At 40.1% G+C, this 7,750-nt stretch overlaps 1 pseudogene; it reads left to right on the top strand.

Annotated features, from left to right (window-relative positions):
• Positions 1 to 540: 540 nt before the first annotated feature.
• Positions 541 to 7,750, top strand: part of LOC122544391 (polyunsaturated fatty acid 5-lipoxygenase-like) — a 33,891-nt pseudogene continuing 26,681 nt past the window's right edge.

Below are 7,750 nucleotides of genomic sequence, written 5' to 3'. Positions count from 1 at the left end.
GATGCTCGCGTCTTTTCAATTGTTGTCACCATGTTTGACAAATGAACTCTATGCGCATCCAATCAATTTGAATGGGTGTCCACAATGACTGAGAACATACAGCCGATGAAAGGACCAGTGTAGTAACAGAGTCCAGGTTTTACCCAGCCATTCTTGTGAATGTGGGAGGGCTGCTGACAGTAAACTTTGTCCTTTTCGGCACTTCAGACACTGCCTGGCCAAAGTGGTCATGTCAGCATCTAATCCTGGCTACCAGACATCACTTGTCAATATCTTCATTTTGGAAACACTCAAGTGACCCTGGTGGAGTTCAGGCAGTGTCTGGCGGCGACCTTTATTCAGGACATTCACTCTTACTCCTCATAAAAATATGCAATCCTCTGTGATGATCTGGTCTTCTTGGGTTCTGAGCAGTTTCAGTTCTGGTTGCGTTGGCCCCCACCACCGGCTGCTTTAGTTTTGCTAGGACAGATCTTTTCTTGTCCACGGTCTGATATTGTCAGCAGTGACTGGAAGTGTGTCCAGAAAGGATTCTTCGAAATGGCAGCTCCACCAGTGGTGTATCTGCCAGTAGGAGGTGGTTCAAAGTATCTGCATTTGTTACTTGGACTCCCAGACAATTTTCCAGTTTGTAATTGTACTCAAATTAAGAGTCTATGGCTGTGTATGGCCTGAAGCTATGGGCAGCATGGTCCTATCCTCTTTAAGTAGTCCTAGCAGGGGTTTGTGGTTCATTACTATTACAAACTTATTGGTGGAACTTTCTCACACCAAAGATGACTGCCAAACCTTCCTTCTCTATCTGGCTATATTTTCATTATGCATCAGCCAATATCTGGGAGGCATATACTATTGGGCATTCCTCTCTGCCGAGCCACCGGTGAGCCAACACAACCCTGACACCACATGGGGAGGCATTGCATGTCACCTTACATGATGATAGCTTTTTCTTCACTTTCCTAATGGTTATATCTTGGTTAATGAGACCATTTCCAGGCTGACGATTTTCCTATACACGTGTAAGGTTGCCACATGTGACAATTAACTTAGCAGGTAGTTGCTTCAGTACTTAGCTGAAGTCACATGCTCTCTTAGAAAGGCTAGTCCACTATTTCAAATGATTTTCTGACCCTTGCTTAAAATTAAACAAGTCATCTTCACAGAACTAAAAGCTAACATCCACATTTCCTTCATTTTCAAATTCCTGAATAATAACATGTTTCATAAACCTTAATCACAATTTGTTTAGTTTTGCAGAAGTGGGACTGAAGGAGATTGTGAAAAATTTAGAACACCCTTGGACCTCTGTTGAGCACTTTGATCACATCTTTTGGAAAGTCAACAATCCCATTGCAGGTAATGGAGATTTGCAAACAAAGTGTTTTTAAAAAATTCTAACATAGGATTTGGGTGTCACTGGTTTGTTATCCATCCTTAATTCCCCCTTGAGAATATGGTGGTGAGCTGCCTTTTTGAACTACTACAGTCATGGGATATAGGCCACAATGCTGTTAGGGAGGGAGTTCCAGTATTTTGACCTATTACCACTGCTGAACAGCAATACATTTCCAAGTTGGCATTATGAGTGGATTGAAGGGGGTGGTGTTCCTATTGTTAGAAACAAAATTCAATAAATTTTAGACGAGACCACCAAAGCTGGAAACAAGACAATTTATTCTATGATCTTGCAAGAAAGGACTCCAATTGCAGAAAGCAATTGAAGTGATGATTATTCAAACTACTACGCAGTTATACTTTTGAGCTGCGTGAGGTCACCTCTCCCGACTCCTGCATTACCCAATCTCTCTTAGTATTTTGCCTCTGCCCATCTATGCTCCATGCCCATTGCCCCCTTCCCCAGGTTGGCAACCTTCCTCTCTGTAAGTGCTGACACACACATTATTTTGTCGACAGTACATCAAGATCTGGTTTAACATTTTGTATCAATTCTGCTGGTACATTCCATCCTCGGACATTTCATTAACTTGTATCATTTTGTATAGCCCAAGCATTTCGGTTATCTCAGCTTTTTGCTGAAAACCTAATTTTTAAAAAGAACTTATTTGCTATAATAATTACACACCAAAGTTAGTATTTAATTAACCACAATTATACACTGAAAGGTAGAGATACTCTTCCCTAAATATCTGCAGAGTTAATAGTTCTCTTGCTATACCCCTTTTCTGTACGCTTTTTCTATATCTGCAAAACAACACTTTTCCCCATTTCTAACACTATGTATGTGCTGCCCTTGACCTTTTAGGTGATAGCAGTCTTCGAGGAGAAAGTGAGGTCTGCAGATGCTGGAGATCAAAGTTGAAACTTTATTGCTGGAACAGCACAGCAGGTCAGGCAGCATCCAGGGAACAGGAGATTCGACGTTTCGGGCCAAGACTCCCATCCAATGTCTGCCATCCCCAAAGCTTCCTCCAGGTGTTATTCATCATACAGGAGGACAGATTCATCAGTTGAGAAGTTGTGACTAATCAATGGGAGATTTCTTGACATGTTGAATCTGATGCCATGAGATTTCTTTGGATCTGGAGTAAGTGGACTCCAAGGGCAATTTGCTCTCAATTGAATACCATTGTAGCACCACCTTTGCTGTATACCAGTGGGAAAGCTGTGTAGCCAGGTCTGTAGCTGAGCAGTTCAGTCCAGAACTAGCTGGGGAGTTCAGCTAAGGGCTTTGTGGAAACAGTCTGCTAAAATCTCTTCTTCTGCCCTTCTAACTTCAACCTGTAAGCCTTTGTTTCATTTTTTTGCTCTGTGTGTAAGGGGTTTGCTTATTGCGACTTTTGTGTATATTTGGAACAGCATAATTAAGTCTAGTTTGGATAGGCTGAGTTCTGTAGTGGTTCTTTATTCTGTTCTTTGTGTTTCATTGTGTAATCTTGTGAATAAACTTTTGGCGTAGCATGTTTTGAGAAGATTTGTAGCTCAGGCTCTGGATGTAGATTCGCTTGCTGAGCTGCGAGGTTCATTTCCAGACATTTCATAACCCTTCTGGGTAACGTCTTCAGTGGGCCTCAGGTGAAGCAGTGTACATGATTCCTGCTTTCTATTTTTAGGTTTGGGTTTCTTTGGGTTGGTGATGTCATTTCCTGTGGGGATGTCTCTGTTTGGAGTGTCCTAAGATGGATGTGTTGTCCCAATCGATGTGGTGTCCTTCCTTATCTGTATGTAAGGATACTAGTGAGAGAGAGTCATGTCGTTTTGTGGTTAGTTGGTGTTCATGTATCCTGGTGGCTAGTTTTCTGCCTGTTTGTCCAACGTAGTGTTAGTTGCAGTTCTTGCACGGTATTTTGTAAATGATATTAGTTTTACTTGTTGTCTGTATAGGGTCTTTCAAGTTCATTAGCTGCTGTTTTAGTGTGTTTGTGGGTTTGTGGATTACCATGATGCCAAGGGGTCTGAGTAGTCTTTGATGTAGAGGAGAGTGGCTAGGGTTTCTGGACGTGTTTTGTCTGCTTGTTTGGGTTTGTTGCTGAGAAATCACACTGTTTTCATTGGGTACCCATTTTTTTTTTATTAGATTAGATTACTTACAGTGTGGAAACAGGCTCTTCGGCCCAACAAGTCCACACCGACCCGACGAAGCGCAACCCACTCAGACCCTTTGAATACACTGTATAGGTGATTTTCCTCTGCTCTGCATAGTTCCTCTGTGCTGCAGTGTGTGTTGGCTCATTGAAATAATGTTCTGATGCATCCATCTTAGGACAATCCAAACAGAGACACTCCCGAGAATTCCTAGAAGCATGGCATTCCAACCGGAACTCTATCAACAAACACATCTAGTTAGACCCCATCTACCACCCCCTGAGAAAAAGAACCGGAAATGACATTACCACAAGAAATGACATTACCAACCCAAATAAACCCAAACATATAAATAGAAAACAGGAATCATGTACACTGCTTCGCCAGAGGCCTACTGAAGATGTTACCTAGTAAGGTGACGAAACGTCTGGAAATGAACCTCCCAGCTCAGTGAGCGAACCTACATCCAATTTTTTGTCTGTTTTAAAACCTGCTAGTCAACCTTGCTAACTTATTCCGGATAATTTTCACTGTACACTTACCGCAACAAATGGTCTGGGCTGCCTGCTTAAGAATGTTTTGAGTGGTCTGGCCTCGTCTATAACACACTAGCAGTGGAGTTGTTGGTGTCTAGGATTTTGTCTATAACTATATCAGGCTGTTACTTTCCATACCTGTAAGACAACTGTCCAAATTTTAACCCTAGCTCCCAGTTGTTAGAAAGGGTGACTTTGCAGCAGGGCTGAGTTTGCCATTGTTGTTTCTAGTGCCTTCATCAATGCCAGGTGGTCTGTCTGGTTTTTATTTCTTTTTTTGAGAGGCAGCTAAGAGTTAACCATGTAGGTCAGACCAGATAAGGAGGACGGTTTCCTTCCCTAAAGAACATTAGTGAACCAGATGTGTTTTTGCAATAGCCTACAATAGTTTCATGCTCATCATTAGCCTTTTTTAATTCCAGCTATTTATTGAATTTTAATTATAATATCTACCATAGCAGGATTTGAATCCTGGCACCAGAAAATTGCATGAGTCTCTGGAATTAATAACCCAGTGACTCTACCACTAAGTCATTCCCTCCCAAATTAGGAGAGCTCATACTCTGAGATAGTATTACAAAAATTTCAACAATACAATATTTATTACACCAGTGAAACCAATTAGAAAGAAAGAATCTGCATTGCTATAGGACTGTTAATGACCTCATGATTTCTCAAGGTACTTTATAGATAATGAAATATTTTTGAATGAAATTGGAATGTAGAAAACGAGATGTGTAGGAAGTTACCATAACTGATGATGTGCTAATGAGCATATTTATCAGCTTTCTTGCCAAGAATATTTGATTCTTTTGCTCCAAAAATGCACTTTATTGATAACAGTTTTGAAAGTGCATAACAAAACATTGTGATTTGTGAACTGCAGAGATTACAATCAAATTGAACTTGTCTCCATAGAGCATGTAGGAGAAAGTGAGGATTGCAGATGCTGGAGATCAAAGTCGAGTTTGGTGCTGGAAAAGCAGAGCAGGTCAGGCAGCATCCGAGGAGCAGGAGAATCTGTTCCTCTGATGCTGCCTATCCTGCTCTGCTTTTCCAGTACCACAATCTCGACTCCATAGAGCATGTGCCACTCTGAGGTGACTCAGTACAACTTCAACTCTCCTGATATTAACAATGAATATTCCATGTCAGGTATGCAGTTTGAGTGGTTCCGCACAGTTTCCCCACCTGTCCAGCAACCTCAGAGGTATCAATTCAAGTCTTGAGTGTGGTTGTCTTCCAGAGGAATCTCTTTGCGCTGATCCTTCCTGGTTGACATCCAGTAAGGCACTGGCCACTGAGAAATTTATGTTAATAGTAATCTGTTTTAGTATTCTTTTTGTCAAAGTAAAACACCTAACATTTTCCCACATTATACTCCATTTACCATCATTTTTGACACTAACTTTATCTATGGCCCTTTGTATACTCTTTTTAAACCCCGCACAACTTGCCTCCCTGAAAATCTTTGTATCATCAGCAAATGTGGTTACAATACAATTGTTTGACCCCCTAATCCAACTTATTAATATTAATAAGTTTCTAAACATTTAAGTAAATGTCATTCTCAGACAGAAAGAGCATATATTGCACTGAGGGGAAAGAGGAGATTCACCCGGAATTTGCCTGGACAGGAGTATTTTAACAATGAAGAGAGGCTGAATAAGCTCGGGTTGTTTCTTTTTGATGCAGAGAAGTTTGAGCTTTGCAGGGTCCTGATTGTAATGGAAAGATAGTGATTAGTATGGACAGTGTGGATGGCATCCCTTCGTTGAAGGGTCATTAACAAGGTGGCATAACTTTTAAGGTGAAAGGCAGGAAGTTTAGAGGGGATTTGAAGAAATGGTTTTCATCCACAGGATGGTGGGAATCTGAAAAAGTGGCTTTGGAGGGTAATTGAGATGGGAAACTTCACAACCTTTAAAAAGTGTTTGAATGTCATAACATTCAAGAATAAAGGCAACTGCTGAAAGGTGGGATTAGTTTGGATATGATGGGTCCAAGGGCTTGTTCTGTACTATATGATTCTATGCTTCTGTGTACGGGATAAGGACCTGTTTCAGGTCAACAAAATAGTTGACAACTTCTTACTGGTTCCTTTCTCAGGAGAATGCCTTGACCAAGGAAAGTCAACTTGCTTGATTTAAAACTTAAAATTTGGCAGATCACTGCCAATCATCATTACTTTTGCATTCTCTATCACAACAACTCTACTAATCAGAGTCCACTTGCCAACCAATAAGTCCTCCATCTCATACATTTAATGATATTCTTATGAATTGTCCTGATGAGTGCAAGATGAAAAGCCTTGCTGAAATGTCTTTTTTCAGCAATAATCAAGTTCTGTTCTACCAAATCGCTGCATAGTTGAGGTCCTAAACTGATCCATGTGGGACTCCATCTATTATGATTTACTAACCTAAAAATAACCATTTATCCCGACCCTTTATTTCCCATTAGTGAATTAATCTTTTAACATATCACCCCAACACCATGAACTCAGATCTTGTAAGGCAACCTTTTATGTGTCACATTATCAGAAGTCTTCTGGAAAGCAAATGATGCAGTATCCTTTGATTTCCCCATTCAGCGATTTCTTTTTTTTTGTATTCTTGCATTAGATGTGGGTACAGGCAAAGCTGGCATTCATTACCCATCTCTAATTATTTTTGAACTGATTAGCTCTCTATACCATTTCAGAGTCAACCACATCACTATGAGTCTGGAGTCACATGTAGGTTAGACCAGGTAATGATGGCAGATTCCTTTCCTGAAAAGACATTAGCTAACCAGATAGGCTTTTGTAACAATCAACAATGTGTTCACTTTTAATGTGAGATTTTATTGAATTCAAATTTTGCTAGCTGCCATGGTGAGATTTAAACTCATGTCCCTACAACACTAACCTGGGACTCTAGATTGCCAGTCCAGTGGTGTTCCCTCTATGTCACCACCTCCCGTGCTTGTTACACCTTCAAAGAACACCTATAAATTTATCAAACATAATTGCCCTTTCAAAAACCATGTTCACCCTGCCTGTATTATGATTTTCTCATAATCATGCTACTACTTCCTTAGTAATGCATTATAATATTTTTCAATGGCAGATATTAAGCTAAGTGGCCTGTACTTTGCTGCTTTCTGACTATCTCCTTCCTTGAATTGAGGTGTTCAGCCCAATATTTGTCCTTCAAACAACTTTTAAAAACATAGATAATCTTGTTATTATCACACTGCTGTTTGTGGGAATGACCTTTGTGCAAAGTGGCAGTCTCATTTCCTTTGTTATATCCCTTCAAAACAACACAATGTATAAATACAAATATTGGCTTTTTTTCATAGGAATAAGGAATTAAATAATCATCAGATACTATCAATGAAATGTAGCTTTAATGCAACCAAGAGATTTTCATGTAACTCGAATGTAATGTAACTAGCTATGAAGTATAAACCTAATGTGTTAAATAAGACAGAGTCTTTCTTCTGCTGAAGATGTGTGCTTCTTTCCCTCTTGTTATCAGTAAGTCTGGCTGATACCGATAAGTAGGATTGCTGACAGTGAATCTATCCAACGCATCTCAGATGGTTCCAGCGGAGAGGACCACAGCATTTGCAGTAAATTTCAAAATTCTTCAGACAGCACAAGATAGAACATGAAACTGAAAAGT

Source organism: Chiloscyllium plagiosum, unplaced genomic scaffold, assembly GCF_037043375.1.
Source record: "Chiloscyllium plagiosum isolate Xiang-an unplaced genomic scaffold, Cpla_swu_hap1 HiC_scaffold_44, whole genome shotgun sequence".
In the NCBI taxonomy this organism is placed as follows: Eukaryota; Metazoa; Chordata; class Chondrichthyes; order Orectolobiformes; family Hemiscylliidae; genus Chiloscyllium; species Chiloscyllium plagiosum.
Note: the sequence above shows the minus strand (reverse complement) of the source record. Positions and strands in the feature narration are given on the sequence as shown.